Source organism: Daphnia carinata, chromosome 8 (assembly GCF_022539665.2).
Source record: "Daphnia carinata strain CSIRO-1 chromosome 8, CSIRO_AGI_Dcar_HiC_V3, whole genome shotgun sequence".
NCBI classification, from domain to species: Eukaryota; Metazoa; Arthropoda; class Branchiopoda; order Diplostraca; family Daphniidae; genus Daphnia; species Daphnia carinata.
Genome location: NC_081338.1, coordinates 5,595,719 through 5,611,678, shown reverse-complemented (window position 1 = coordinate 5,611,678; position 15,960 = coordinate 5,595,719). Strand labels below are relative to the sequence as shown.

At 37.5% G+C, this 15,960-nt stretch overlaps 5 long non-coding RNA genes across 6 annotated transcripts; 4 read left to right on the top strand and 1 right to left on the bottom strand.

Moving 5' to 3' along the window:
* Nucleotides 1-457: 457 nt before the first annotated feature.
* Nucleotides 458-1,432, top strand: LOC130699191 (uncharacterized). Its single transcript, XR_009003379.2, has 4 exons — nt 458-537; nt 599-789; nt 934-1,205; nt 1,263-1,432. It is a non-coding gene; the product is annotated as an uncharacterized LOC130699191 (long non-coding RNA).
* Nucleotides 1,433-5,498: 4,066 nt separating this feature from the next.
* On the top strand, nt 5,499-5,929 carry LOC130699194 (uncharacterized). Its single transcript, XR_009003384.2, has 3 exons — nt 5,499-5,590; nt 5,659-5,746; nt 5,826-5,929. It is a non-coding gene; the product is annotated as an uncharacterized LOC130699194 (long non-coding RNA).
* Nucleotides 5,930-6,357: 428 nt separating this feature from the next.
* On the top strand, nt 6,358-7,901 carry LOC130699193 (uncharacterized). The gene is made up of 7 exons (XR_009003383.1): nt 6,358-6,563; nt 6,638-6,734; nt 7,002-7,027; nt 7,115-7,288; nt 7,344-7,520; nt 7,581-7,710; nt 7,833-7,901. It is a non-coding gene; the product is annotated as an uncharacterized LOC130699193 (long non-coding RNA).
* An 81-nt stretch (nt 7,902-7,982) lies between these two features.
* Nucleotides 7,983-9,749, top strand: LOC130699192 (uncharacterized). The gene is made up of 2 exons (XR_009421551.1): nt 7,983-9,363; nt 9,450-9,749. It is a non-coding gene; the product is annotated as an uncharacterized LOC130699192 (long non-coding RNA).
* Nucleotides 9,750-12,514: 2,765 nt separating this feature from the next.
* LOC130699185 (uncharacterized) lies at nt 12,515-14,325 on the bottom strand. 2 transcript variants are annotated; one of them, XR_009003374.1, is made up of 8 exons: nt 14,273-14,325; nt 13,938-14,034; nt 13,407-13,534; nt 13,260-13,334; nt 13,102-13,194; nt 12,843-12,975; nt 12,683-12,756; nt 12,515-12,624 (listed from the first exon to the last, which is right to left on the bottom strand). It is a non-coding gene; the product is annotated as an uncharacterized LOC130699185 (long non-coding RNA). The 2 variants fall into 2 exon arrangements; XR_009003373.1 differs by having other exon boundaries at nt 12,843-13,194.
* Nucleotides 14,326-15,960: the final 1,635 nt, after the last annotated feature.

Here is a 15,960-nt window from a genome sequence, read left to right as displayed (position 1 = left end):
GAGTGAAAAATATAAAGGCCATTATTGGTGTTGAACAATGGATTCCTATCCTATCCCCCTCAATTTGCCTGGAGTTCTAGCAATGACGTCTTCCATAGAATAACCTTGGCAATTTGGAGAAGTAGAAAATCCTATGTGTATTTTCATCTTGCCAGCTTAGTAGAGCACCAACTTCGAAGGTGTGCACACGTGTTTTTTTTATTGCTATTGTTATGTTCGCAGTGTTTCACAAGGAAGTGTTGAAATTGACCTCTTCACAGAATGGCAGTTGCAGCGTAAAAGCCACCATCCATGATAAACTCTTGATGGTTAATTTTTTATTTTCAGGTTCTATTAATTTTAATGACTGCATGAGATTGTTGTCATTGATTTTTGTTTTTAGTGGTAAGTTAAATTTGTAACTGTTCGCTATTAATTTTTTTTTTATTTCATTTTCTCGATATGCATTCAGACGAGCATTTGTTATTTCGACGAGAGGAACTTCACGTGTGAAGCATCATCAGAAAAGAAATAAAATGACCGCCAAGAAGTTGTCAAGTACCAGTGTTCAAGAAATATATCTTGTTTGTAATTCTATTTTTAAAAAAATCTATTAAAGGGATAACCAGACGGACAACACCTTTCTATCTACTTGCTATTCGCCCTGTTTCGGACACGTGTAATAAACTGTTACTGAAGAATGAGGGAAGACGTGAGTAGAATGACAAATCTATGCCGTTTACTATTGTGATGCAGTCTGCCAGAGAAAGAGTTGGACCAAACATCAAAGGATTTGCACTTAAACTGAAAGTAATCCATATTTAATTGTTTTTATATTACTCTTAAATTTCTGATGCTTTCCGTCTTATTTAGGGGTTATTCGTTTCCTCTTTATGGGTGTTTTTCCCCAATTGCTTCGCTATTAATTACTAACAACCTTTTGTTTTCATTTAGTTTAACTAGATGTTTTCTTCATAAACAAGGATGTATTGAGAAATTTCTTGTTCCTCCAAAGCGGTCCATTTGCTTATGCAGAACTTGTGTACCAGTACAAGTGGCCAGCACTATAATATATGGCACATAAAACTAAAATCACGAATACCACAGGTACTTGACCCGTTGCCAGTCGAAGAAAGAAATCTTCCATGACAAATTTATTTTCCCCTAATTTTTTATGCTGTTATCTTTCTGTTGGAAACACATGAGAAGTGATCTAATGTTAACAGGTAAAATGATTTAATTTAAATTACTTGGTTGACGATTAATATAGTTTTTTTTGTAAGGAAAGTGTGATGATTGTTACTGCAAATCTACAGAAACTGGTGAGCTGTACGACTGGCTGCTAACCACTCATCTTGAGTATTTGATCTCATACAACTGTCAAATTGTATAAGAACTTTATTTTGTCAGCTTCAGAAATCTTTCAATTGTTGAGAAAATTTTTACTTACTTTACGAAATTATCATAGGAAAAGAAATGCAGAATGCTACAGTTTCCTCAGTACGGAGATGAACAGTGTAGCAAGTCCAGGTCACCTAACCTGTATCACATGAAATCTCTAACAACTAGTTTACGTAGATAATTTGAACCACTTAACCAAAGGGTAACAATTTGAAGTTCATCGAAACAAACATTCCAATAATGTTCTGCTTGACTTGTTCTAAATAGGCAATAAAAGTCGACATGGCTTTTTAAAAAATATGGAAGGGTTAACAGATAAACATTTTGATAAATGTCAATGACGAGAACTAAGCACCATTTCTAGGACCTGATTCCTGAAACAGTGACGTTGGATAATACATTTGCAGGTCAATGTATTTAATCTATTCGCAGTTCGGCGATGAAAAAAAAAAAAAGAACTGAAGGGGTATGTAATCTGAATATGTATAAATGGAGCGATGTTTAGTAAATTAAATAACTTTTTTTTTTTGTAAAACGAATTTTTCTAGCTGTTGGTGATCGATCGTGATTTAGGGAATTGCGAAATGGATGTAATGAGTGGAAAGAGTGGACGTGAATAAGGCGACGAAAGAGTACAGCCGCGCAACTTCCGAATGTTGCAATATGCATCTACGCTTCAAATTCCGGATTGTGTTGTCGCAACAGGATGGTTGAGCACGTTTCTCAGCGATTTTGCTTTATGTTACTTATCTGTTTTAATATTTGCTTTTGTTGGTAAATGTGTGGAGTTATTAGCTTTTAAGTTCTAGAAAAAATTACACAGAGATGAGGGTTGAGGGGGTGGTGGAGGGTAGTATGATGTAAATATGAAATTAATTGGTTCGGTAGATTGGGGTAGGTTGTGCTAATCACTCCTAACTTGCATGGGGGTAAGGTTTGAATAGGAAGTTGGGTCAACTTAGTAAAGTTCCTGACTTTTGTAGGCTAAAGGTGAGTTGGGGAAGATTTAAGGATAATGAACGTTAACATCATTTATCCTGACCCATCTACTACATGTTTGTTTCATGCAATAGGTAAATGTGTGTAAGTATCGTGAAATTTAATCGAAAAAACCGTACAATATGTGCAGGTAAAAGTATAATTAATTATAATAATAGCAGCGTATATGCAGGTTGTGTTGAAAATTAACAAATGTTGGTAAGTTAAACATATTGAGGTTGGATGTTTTTCATTAATTTGTATGAAAAGGCGTTAGTTAATTTATTTAACACCTAAATATATATAGCTAAATTTGCTTATTACCCTGTCTTTTCCACCTTCAATCCACGCAGCATTTGCTATTATTGCCCAAGCAATCCGGTAGATTTTCGTTTGGTATTAACACCTTAATGCATGCATGCCAATAAACTGACTACCATTTTACTTAGGATTGAAATTAAATCATCTTTAAATGGACAACATGATAGTCAAAAGATAAATAAACTATCGGAATGATATTGCTATATTTTAATTTCGCGAGAAATTAACAATTTAACTTATAGAATTTTTATCAGAAAGTGTCCGCCAAACAGTATCGCCACCTATTAGTACAGCATTCACATTCCGTTCAACTTGTGCTTACCAACATTTCTAGGAAAGTGGGTGAAAAGCTATCAAAACATCAACATCAGATCAGTAAGTAACCTTTGCTCTTCTCCAATCTCTTCCGAAACTTCATTTCACTTGCTTTTAAAGATAAACAACTCATTCTATAGTTCACTATTTGTTTGGGTAATAGCAAAATAAGCCAGACATAGTCGGCTGCGAAAATGATACGAATGACTGTAATAGCGGAAAAATGCCCTAAAATATATCCCCAACATTTTTACGTTAAATTGTATGTTAGCACCAAATAATAGTATTTAACAGTATTAAGCGTCGAATAAAATGTGAGTAACAACTTCGTTTCAGGAATTTCTACTACAGACGGTCTCCCAAACACTATAGCCACCTATTGGTACGATGTGCAGTTTTCTACATTGGGTTTCAGCGATCGTCCGGTGCTAGGGTAAGGTCTATAGCAACTTCCACTTTTAATACTTCAAATGCAATAAGGTTCACGTGTAAAAGATATTATTTTTCGTAATCCTTGCTTAATTCAGTTTAAAATACATTATTCTGATTCGAAATTGAACGCTGCTCACGAATATCGGCTTTGTTTTGACATTTAACTTAACAAAATGGAGAAAAACGAAGAAAATGACCGTGGGAAAATTGCCTCGAAAACCGTAAAAAATTAACCATCGTTGGAATTGCTTGAAAATGTCAGAATATACTCAAAATTTGATGCTGATTCCGAAAAAATTGCTATTTTTTTCATAACATCAACTGTTTTGGAAATACACCGAATTTAAAAACTACTGGCGCGCCAGTACACTACAGCGCTAGCGTGACACATCAGAGTTATTCAATCCTATGTATTATTCCAAAACGGTTCATGTTCAGCGCTAGCGTGACACATCAAAGTTATTCAATCCTATGTATTTCCATATGTTATTTTCATTAGCCACACTTGTTGCAGTGTTTTACATAAGAAGAAGCAATACATTCCCCATGGTGGCGGGCTTATATATTTTGTCGGGCTTATTTTCAAGCCCTAATTTCTTGAACATCGGGAGCCGTTGAATGAAATAGAACTGGATACCTTACCAGTAGATGGCTATACTGTTTGATAGGTCGTCTGTCAGTATAAATTCATTGTTCATCGTGCTGCCGCGTCAACATTAGGTTGAGAAAAGTCGGGATTATTTTGTTGAGCTTATTTTGTCGGGCTTATTTTGTTGAGCTTATTTTGTCGGGCTTATTTTATCGGGCTTATTTTTAAGCCTAACTTCTTGAATACCGAGAGCTTTTGAGTGAAGTCAAACTTGATTCCTTACCAATAGATGGCTACACTGTTTGGTGGGTCCTCTGCGGTATAAATTCAAGGTTTACCAAATGTAAGCTTGCAGCATTTTTGTTATGCTGGCATGTAATCTAAGTTTTGTAATTTTAGGTGATGGCATTCGTGTTACGTTTAAGTCAAGATCTACTCTACAATAGGATAAATTTTTTTGTGGAATCTCCTAGAGCTATGTGTTGCAGTGTCATTCTAATGGTAAAATATCTATTCAATTTTAAATAACTTTTTAATTTCCTTCTCTGTATTGGCAGTGATGTGATAGTACTGGTTGGTGGGGTTATCTAGGGACAAACCTTTTGCATTTTCCCATCCAGTCCACTGAGATTAGCACTGATCAAATCTAAGCTCTACTCTTCACTAAGAGACCAGTAGGAAATGTCAGTCATCCCGTGAATGGCCTGTTACAGGCATGGGGGAGAGTGGTGAGCCCCGGATCACAGCCAATCTGGTCTTTAGTGCTGGCTACTGCTTTCGTTTTGCTTTACGGCTTATTGGGAAAAGCATGACAACAAAGCATGAGGTATTTTCTGGCGCATAACTGACAAGAAAGAAAAAGGCTTTCTTCATTCTGGCGCAAAATTTGTAGTCAAGAGGTGAGAAAAACAATATCTGGTACCATAACATAGGTTAGGATTAACATGTAACTTAACCGGTAGATTCCTACAAGTAATTTCCGTTCATTGGGCTGTCTGAGAAATGCTGTTTATTTCCATCTCTTGTCAGAGAAAAATGAAGTATGTCATACAAAAGGTCTTTTTAGCTGCTGAATGTAGCTGGAACAGGAAATATTGGAATTGTCATTACAGGACATCTGACCGTTTGTGGACAAAGACATTATTCATAAATTATTTCTGGGTATTTGTATGTTTTGTTTATAGTTTATCTAGGTAATTGATTGAGGAGTTTTATTATGGTAGCAGTATTGTTTTAATACAGACTGACCAGATTTATAAACACATTGTCGAAGCCATGTAAGCCAAGGTATTTTAGTGATCAGATTATTTAGATTTACCATACAATCAGAAAATTATTCAAAGTCAGAAGACGATGAAATATCAAGCAGATTTATTTGTGCAGAGACTACTTTTTAATAATGTTTTGCAAAAACAATAATCACATATACATATTTCAACTGTATTGATAAGATTGTCAATGCTTAATAATTTCTATTTACATTCAGGAGTAGCATGTTAGTAACGTGAAATAATGTACATGATGTTCGGATGAATACCAGCAAGAATAAAACCTAGCAGACACAGTGAAGATACAGTATAGTACTATAAATGTTTTAAATAATCAGTGGTACTTAACAATTTTCAATTCCTCATTTGATGCAGTTTGAAAGGCAGCCAGGGTAAACACTTCAGCACCTACTCACCCATGGACTGGAAAATGGTTGTTTGCTAAAGAAATGGAATACTATTGGTAACTGTTCTATTTAATTAAGATTTAGTTGGCTAACATAGATTTAGAACTAATTTAATCGAAGTTGATATCCTCTTAGTTTCTACAATTAAAGAAGGCAATGAAGCTAGTTAGTATAAATTCAACTTACCTGATAGGCGAATCGATCGACGACGGTGTTATAGTTGTGGTACATTTGTGGAGGTAAGACTGTACGAATGTGAATATTTTGCGTCTTCTACCATAGTACAACAAATATTGAACTAATATAGGTAACCCATAACCCCCGCGCAGTCTGACGGCCAAGTCTATTTGGATATTAATGAAATAGGCCCGCAAACAAGGACTAACAACACTATTCCAGTTTGGGAGTTTCTTTGGTCTTTTACTCTTTTCGCTTTTTAACGTCTCACGATTGATGCATTGGTGTACCCGTTCTACAGAGGACATTTTTGGCCTATTTATTTGGATTGCAGTCAGATAATTATTCCGACGGTTTGACCATTTTTTAATGAAAAACCGCGGTTTGCCCCGATCAAAGACGATCGGGGCCGAGCCCTATTCCTAAGTTGAATGCGCCGTCCATTTTGAAATGTGTGGCAACCCTGCTTGAGTTTTCTGAACCGGCATCAGTCGCCATTTGCTAGTTCTTTGTCGTGTATGATATTGGTGTCGTGCATCTGACAGGCGAAATATTGGACACATGAGGCAGCAATGGTAAAGTAATACTTGAGTGAATGTTTCGCCAAGAAAACATTGATGAAATTCACCAGCACCAGAAGCTTTAGTCTGAGAATACCTAATATTTGAAACTCCTTTTTAAATTACAAAATGAATGGTATGTTATGAAGAAGAAACTATAAGAAGTAATTCTTTTCACGCTGAGTCATTGTTTTTTTTTCTAAATTTTAGAGAATATCACAAGTTGTGAACAAGACATCGTGGTGCCTTGGTCCTCGTTCTCTCATCTCCATGCCAGATGGCCATTAAGAAGGATTGTAAATGTATGGTAATATCATTCTTCCACTATTGCATTATTCTTTGCCGTTAGTTTCATCTCATACCATGAACGCAAGAAAAGCTTATCTGCTTGATATCATTGACGGTAACTTGTGTCCTTAAAGTAAGCACGACAGGCACATTGTGATAATGGCAACCTTCTTGCTTTTTAAAAAAGGCATCAAGCCAAACTGCTCAACCATGCAGTCAGGCTTTGTACTTTTTAAAAAATTAGAATTAATGAAATAAACAGAGCTTGTAATTTCAATCATTTCAGGATTGTGGTTCCAGCGGTTTCCTTAGGTAGGCAAGTTGTTTAATAATGCTTGGCGTTACAACTGTTTTTCAAATTATTTTTAATTAAAATTTTTTCATTCACGAGAATTGCAGCTTGTGAGCACTGAGAAAAGATTGTTGCTGATGTAGAGTTTTGTACTGGTGGACCCCACAGTCCATGACAGAAACAAATAGGACAGAAAATTCCATCTTCATCACTAATAAAAGAAAAGGCATATTTTTAGATTGGCTTAATTGATCTACTGTTTTTCTGTCTAGGGTCACAAGGTAAGTGTTTTCTTGTATTCATAGTGTGATTACTTTAATATGGTTTTACCACTAGTGTCATGAAGCTGGCCACACCTCGAAAGGCTGCCCGAATCTATTCAGTGAATTGACAGAAAGTTGGAAACAACATGAGCAATACATTCCGGAAGCTGTGACATACGATGAAAAGGAACTGTTTAAGGGCATCGTCTATGGGGAACGCTTTAACAATTTGGAAAAATTCATCCTTCAGGTAAACCATTTCTCGAAACTGTATTTTATGATTTAAAAATATATATTGGGTTTGCTTTAGGTTACAGGAAAAGAAGTACCTCAATACATAACACCATTCGAAGAAGCCGTCCTGCGCCAGCTACTACTTCAAAACATTAAAAATTCTGGCTACATAAAACCAACACATGTTCAGAAAGCTTCAGTTGCAGGTATTCTTGCCAAAAGAGATTTAATTGCTTGTGCTGTCACAGGCTCTGTCAAAACGGTAATCCAATTAATTAACGCTGTGTAATTTTGAAACCTTGATGCTTCGTACCGACTCCTTTCGAAGTTGAAGTAAAAGTAATTTGCGTGGGCACGCCGGTAATTACGACTACTGAACGGTCCAATTGCATCTAAGATACTCAACAAACCCTTCGTGATATTCGTTGATTAAGTCATCTAAAATTTAATATTTTTTCATGCAGGTGGGGTGCTTGGAACGGTTTTGAACATTTTTAGAACAAGGTGTTGCTGCTGCGTCTCATGCCATGGAGCAAAAGCCAGAAGTTGTAATTGTCGCACCCACTCGTGAATTGGCCATCCTAATTCACCGCGAGGCGTGTAAATTCTCCTACAGTTCGCTTTTAAAGTCTGTGATTATATATGGATGAACTGTCACGAGCTATCAGCGATCAAATCTTCAAGCTGGGTGTAATATTGTTGTCGCGACCGCGGTGCGATTTAAGGATTTTGTCGACTGTGGAGTATTTGTCTTCTCGGGAGTCAGGTTTTTAATTTTGGACGAAGCTGATCTAAATCATTTGGGCATTAAGCACACCTGATTTTGAACAACACCAGAAGAAGATGATCAGGAAACTCAAGTAATACCAAAAGCGCTGCTAGCAAGAGCAGAACGATATATTGCTTAGATCGAATGAAAGATGATTGCTCAAGTACGCAGTGACAGGAAACGGCTCGGTTTACCTTGAGCTATGACAAAGATAAGATTGTAAGATTGGTATACTCCGACGTACGGTACTGGCATGAAGTGCATAAGGAACAGTAGCGTATGCAAATCAACTTGAGCTACTCGCTTTAAGTTTCCGAGATGGCATTCCTTACTAAATCGCCAGTATGTTCCGGTATCTGACATTTTTGGACCGCCAGATTGCTCTAATAAATTGGCATCTACTAAATATGTTGGCGCTATCAAATACCAGGGCGTGTGGCGGTTTCTTATTGAACAGCGGCTATAGAAATTGCTATGCCGAGATCAAATTCTGTGCAAATCGTAACCAGTTTAAACGGGGGCGCCAAATAGTGACATCTAGCGGGGAAAAGTGAGGTAAATGGAACGCCATGTAGTGGTCGGTACCACAGCTTGTAGTGAATTAAGTCATATGACATTGTGACAGAAAAACAAAATAAGGATTTTAAATCACGGTATAAACCTTTTTTCACGGTTTGCAAGGAAATGATTCGGAAATGGAAATTATGTTGCTGTCTTATGTTAAACAACCATTAGGTAAGGAAAACTTAACTTGTATTTTGTAATTTTTTGCCAGGTTTTGCTTAGTGAACTTGCAGTTTTTCAAGATAACTGCAAATGGTAGTGCCAAAATCAGAAGAATTTTGTCTGACTTCTTTACTACGTGAACCTTAAAAGGCCTTGTTATACCAAAGGGCGTCCAACGGAGAAATTGGGCTAGTTTAAGGATTCAAGTAGTTGACATTTACAACTAAATTGTTAATGTTTATATTTGATTGTATTTTCCTTTATTCAGACTCAATGATTCTAACAGCCTGGTTGCAAACTTTTAGCTATTGCGTTGCAATGAATGTATTTATAATCCAGTCTACAACACTCAGAAAATGCCAAGGTACACAGTTGTTTCTACGCTGAGACGTTTAATCTGACAATATAGTTGATAATACTTCTTTTTTTGCTATATAATATGGCCACCAGTTTGTTCTCCAGTGTCGTCTATCCCTTTACCCTGTGTGCTTTTCCGCCTCACGATTCCATGCCGCTTAGCACTAAACGCTCTAAAAATAGAATTGACGAGTTCTCTTAAAAAAATTATCCATATTTTATGTGCGACTTTCATTTTTGGTTGTATATTAAGATAAAAGATGGCGCTAATGGACGTATGTTTTTTTATGACAAGTGAATCAACAGTGAACTGGGAAACCGGTGTCTGATTTGTTTGTTTTATGTGTTACATTCCGAAGAAAAGTATAATAAAATCTAATGGTATGATTCGTATTTTTGAGTTTTCATTCTTCTGTGTACTTTTGAAGTGAATCATATTAAATGGATTATTTCTGTGCAAAAATTAGTCAGGTTGTCAGCTGCCATAGCCACAAACTTCTGCAATTTATTATTTTGCATTCATCGTGCTACTCAATTGTTCGTTGATAGGTATAAAATTTATATTTTGGCAGTCAGAATGATATGATGTATATGATTCTGTTTTTAAGACGCAGCTCCTGAAACTTAAACTGCAAAAGATGCTGACGGTGAAAGAAGGTCATAAACAACACAAGTCAAATGTATTGGAACATCATAATTTCATTCTGCTACTCTTTGTCCATTCGTTGTGTCCTGTCCCGTCTGAGAAACACAGCATAAGTGGTTTTGCAAACCCTCAACCATCACCATTTCCTTCGTCTTCTCATCATATCTACTGAGGCGTTCAAACGGCAAGGTTTTGTGTTGAGGAGTGAGGTATTATACTTATGTTTCGACAGTCAGTATGAAATTAATGTGGCTTTGCCTTTTTTTAGCCTATGGAATTAAAAGTGCAAAGAATGCTGGCCCTGAAGGATGGTCACTAATGAAACAAAACTATGGATTGCAATGCATCATGACATTGTTATGCTCTTGGACCACTCATCTTTCCTGTAAGTCTTAATCTGGTAAAAAGCAGCCTGCTTCTCTATGTGTCAATGGTTAACAACCACTATTTCAGCAGGCCGCCTTTTCATTGCTACTTTCTAGCCAACACATTTCTTTCCTACAGTTTTCGCCCGTCTTCGCCTTCGCCTTCGCCTCGCCCGTCTTCGCCTTCGCCTCGCCCGTCTTCGCCTTCGCCTCGCCCGTCTTCGCCTTCGCCTCGCCCGTCTTCGCCTTCGCCTCGCCCGTCTTCGCCTTCGCCTCGCCCGTCTTCGCCTTCGCCTCGCCCGTCTTCGCCTTCGCCTCGCCCGTCTTCGCCTTCGCCTCGCCCGTCTTCGCCTTCGCCTCGCCCGTCTTCGCCTTCGCCTCGCCCGTCTTCGCCTTCGCCTCGCCCGTCTTCGCCTTCGCCTCGCCCGTCTTCGCCTTCGCCTCGCCCGTCTTCGCCTTCGCCCGTCTTCGCCTCGCCCGTGTTCGCCCCGCCCGTCACCCCGTGTTCGCCTCGCTCGTCACCCCGCCTTCACCTCGCCCGTCGGCCCGTCTTCGCCTCATCCGTCGCCTCGTGGTCGCCACGTCATCGCCTGGTCTTTGTGGTATCGTTGTATTTTTTGATTGTGTAATTGTGTAGTACTAATTAACACGTTGGCTGCCACGCCCTTTTTCTCCCCTTTTTTTTTTAGCTTTATAGGGACGGGCCGCGCTGTTCTGCCTCATGGCCTATATGTCATGAGGAGGAGCAGTTGCCACTGCCCAAGATTCGCCGTAAGGCGCTGTAGGCAACGCACCATAGGGACTCCCTTTTCCCGATGTGTGGTGGAGACCAGGGGTGTGCGTTCCCAAAACGGTCTCCATCATCATGTCAGCCCGGACTTGTCAGCGGGCAAGTCCCCCTTGGTCGCTATCCTTCCGATAGCGACGTAGTTAATGTAGATTTAGTGGCGTGGCAGCCAACCTGTTAGTTAGTAATTTATGTATGTATGTCTTGTTTTGTATTTTTAAATGGAAATATTAGTGGTGGATTTGAGGGTGGATGGAGGGACAATAAAAGATATATATATTTACGTCAATTGAGTTTTTATTTAGAAGTATATCTATCAACTGTAACGGGGATCGAACCCTTAACCTTCAGCATACCAGTCCAACGCTTTACTATTACGCCAATTACAGTGTTACAAACAACAAATTTTCTTCCTAAATATCCTTCTTTATACTGCAAAGGTAGATACGCTTTAAAAATTGTATTATTTCATGTACAGTTCAGTAGCTCAGTGGTAGAGCACTTGAATGATATGTAGAAGGTCTGAGGTTCGAATCCCATGATACGAATAATATGTAATCGAATAATTAATGAAATCAATGCTTACCATCAAATGTGGCAAATACAATAAAGATCAAATGTGCAATCTAAATTTACAAAACTTGATAAATATAATGTGTGAACACAGCGAAAACAAACATTGAAAGAATCAAATTTTGCAAAAAATATTTTATAAAAAGAAATTTATTGACAATTCTCTGCACATTAGAAATATTTTTGCAACTTTAAAAAGGCACAATAGCCCTTTCAAAAGTTGCCGTCAACCCAGGCAGGGGGAGACACTGCCTTGTTGACCCACCGGGGAGATTACCCGGTGATTGGCTAAGAGAAGCCGGAAGAAGAGCCGAAGATTTGGAACATTTTTACTGGAGCGATTAACCTTTAGTTCGGATTTGTGGGTAGCCACGTCGCCCTCCGTGAACACATCATCGGACTAAGCGGACCCCCACGTCCCCTTTCCGGCCAGAGCCCTCCAAACCTCGGTATATGTTATTTTTATATATACCGTACAGTAGGGGCATGACCCCCTACGGGCTTATTATGAGTCAAGGGGAAACGGGGCTACGGAAAGGAAGGGAGCCCAGATATGCACTTCAATTTTTGAATTTTAAATACCGTTTGGGGAACATGAATTAAGTGTAGAAATTCCATGTCTTCCATCCAATAATCACAGTTTATTCTATGTCTTGCCCCAAACCAAGAACATTTACAGAGCCAGTGTTACTTTTCACCTTTATTAAAAAAAAAAAAAAACATTAACTATGGAACAGAAAATTATGTAGGTTAGATACAGTTAGCAACAAATGCTTCGTGTTTACTTACAAGTCCCTTTCTACGAAGATGAATTTAGGCTTTGAAAGGTTGTTTCAAACTGCAACCTCAGAAAAACCATCCAACTCTATCACCAAATAAATCCAAGTTTCCTGCACCCTACAAAAGTTCTCGTGTTTAATTAGAAAGTTAATGCAATTCTAAATAAATCTCCTACCACGTTGGAAATGACTTTTTTCCATCAAGCTGGTGCCAACATCAGTTCTTTAAATATAGCATATCAAACAAAACCTGGAAACAAAGTATAACTTTTCAATAAGCTATTAATGGCGTGGTATGTTGCACAACAAGTTTTCACCAAGAACTTGTGCTTTTACCCTTTAGAATTCAACTGCACATTGGTAATATCCTAAGGAGAAAAACGATTGTGACAATATGGCACACTTGGCGATATCCTGGAATTCGGCAAAACATTTCCAATTCGCGAGGCAACCAACTCGATGTAGCCCCCTGACAACGAACAAATTGACAGTTCAGTAGAGTACTCAGTAACAAGCAATTCCTCCGCTAGATGTCTTTTAAATATAGGTGCTTTAAAAAATAAACAATTTTTGGTTTTATGGTCACAAATAATACTTGTTGCAAATATGTTCGTTATTGCTTCCTCAAGTGTAAATGGAGTCAATGTCACGTGTTCCATGGCTATAAGGATAGGAGGTATTCAAAGTCCTAAAATAAATGTTTTATAACATTAACCTAGAGAAAAAAGTTAACAATAGAATGGGCAACATTACCAACCAATCACCAGACAAGGGAAAAAATTCTTCAAAGCAACTACATAGCTACATGGCTGCCAATATGTACTGCTCCTATTTGTGATAACAATGTATAAAAGGTGGTAACAGCAAACAGTTTTATTGTTGTTTTGTTTCTAACCTAACCTTAAAATGCAAACCTCCCCTTTTCGATGAAGATGGAATTTTCTGTCCTACTTCTTTCTGTCGTGGACTGTGGGATCCATCTTTACAAAACTCTATATCAGCAACAATCTTTTCTCAGTGCTCAGGATCTGCAAATGTCGTGAATGAAAATTTTTTTATTAAAAATGATTTTAAAAATTGTTGTAACACCAAGGATTATTGAACGCCTTGCCTAACCAAGGAAATGAACCACAATGTTTGTCTCCACAATCCTGACATGATTGAAATGACAAGCTTTGTTTATTTCATAAATTCTAATTTTAAAAAAGCACAAAGCCTGACTGCAGGGTTGAGCAGTTTGACTTGATGCCTTTTTTAAAAAGAAGGAAGGAAGCAATAACCAATATCTCCATGTGCCTGTCGTGCTTACTTTTAAGGACACGAGTTACCGTCCATGATCGCAAGCAGATAAACTCTTCTTGCATTCATGGTATGAGATGAAACTAATGGAAAAGAATAATGCAATAGTGGAATATGGAAGAATGATATTACCACACATTTATGATCCTTCTTAATGGCCATCTGGCATCGAGATGAGAGAATGATGGCAAAGACACCACAATGTCTTGTTCACAACTTGTGATATTCCCTAAAATTTAGAAAGAAACAAACAATGACTCAGCATGAAAAGTATTACTTCTTATAGTTTTTTAATTTTTTTCTTAATAATGTGCCATTCATTTTGTAATTTGAAAAGGAGTTTCAAATATCATTAGGTATTCTCAAATTAAAGTTTCTTGTGGAACAATCTTTTTGTTAGAATTAGAATCAATGTCTTTGGTTAACAATGTTTTCTTGACGAAACATTCACTCAAGTATTACTTTACCAATTCTGCCTGATGTTTCCAAAATTTCGCCCGTCAGATGCACACCACAAGTTTCACACACGACAATGAACTAGCAAATGGCGACTGATGGCGGTTCGCAAAACTCAAGCAACGTTGCAACACATTTCAAAATGTACGGCGAATTCAATTTAAGACACAACTTTTTAGTTTTCTCTCGCACAGCAAGATACTATGCAAAAACCAAATTAAAACAAGGAGATGGCTGGTTGTCTTTCGGGTTTACAATGGTAAGTTTTGTATTGTTGGGTTACGTAGGGAATGTTGGTGTAGTTATAACGAACAATCAAAGCTGTTTCACAGATTGGATGGGAGAATGGAAAGGTTTATCCCTAGATAACCCCACCAACCTGTACTGTCACGTCACTGCACATACGGAGAAGGAAATTCAAAAGTTATTTAAAATTGAATACACATTTTACCATCAGCATGATACTGCAACACATAGCTCTAGGAGATACTTATTCTACGAAAAATTTATCCCATTGTACAGTAGGTCTTGACTTAAACGTAACGCGAATGCCATCACCTAAAATTACAAAACTTAGATTACATGCCATCATAACAAAAATGCTGCAAGCTTACATGTGGTAAACAATGAATTTATACTGGCAGACGACCCATCAAACAGTATAGCCATCTACTGGTATGAATGGTATGAAAGGTGAAATTATGGTGTTCCAACACATTTGACTTGTGTTGTTTATGACCTTCCTTCACCGTCAGCATCTTTGCAATTTAAGTTTCATGAGCTACATTTTAAAAGCAGAATCATAAGCATTGCATTCTGACTGCCAAAATATAAATTGAATACCTATCAACGAACAATCGAATAGCATGATGAAAGTAAAGTAATAAGTTGCAGAAGTTTGTGGCTACGGCAGCTGACACCTGACTAATCTTTGCACAGATATAATCCATTTAATGTGATTCACTTGAAGTACACAGAAGAATGAAAACTCGAAAATAGGAACCATACCATGAGATTTTATTATACTTTTCTTGGGAATGTAACACATAAAACAAATAATCAGACACGGGTTTCACAGTTCACTGCTGATTCACTTGTCATTAAAAAAACATAGGTCCATCTGCGCCATCTTTTATTTTAATATAAAACCAAAAATGAAAGTCGCACATAAATAAAACAAAATAAGCCCGACATAGTCGGCTGCGAAAATGATACGAATGAGTGTAATAGCGGCAAATGCACTTAAAATATATCCTCAACATTTTTACGTTAAATTGTATGTTAGCACCAAATAATAGTATTTAACAGTATTAAGCGTCGAATAAAATGTGAGTAACAACTTCGTTTCAGGAATTTCTACTGCAGACGGTCTCCCAAACACTATAGCCACCTATTGGTATGATATTCAGTTTTCTACATTTGGTTTCAGCGATCGTCCGGTGCTAGGGTTAGGTCTGTAGCAACTTCCACTTTTAATACTTCAAATGCAATAAGGTTCACGTGTGAAAGATATTAATTTTCGTAATCCTTGCTTAATTTAGTTTAAAATACATTATTCCGATTCGAAATTGAACGTTGATCACGAATATGGGCTTTGATTTGACATTTAACTTAACAAAATGGAGAAAAACAAAGAAAATGACCGTGGGAAAATTGCCTCAAAAACCGTCAAAAATTGATCATTGTTGGAATTGCTTGA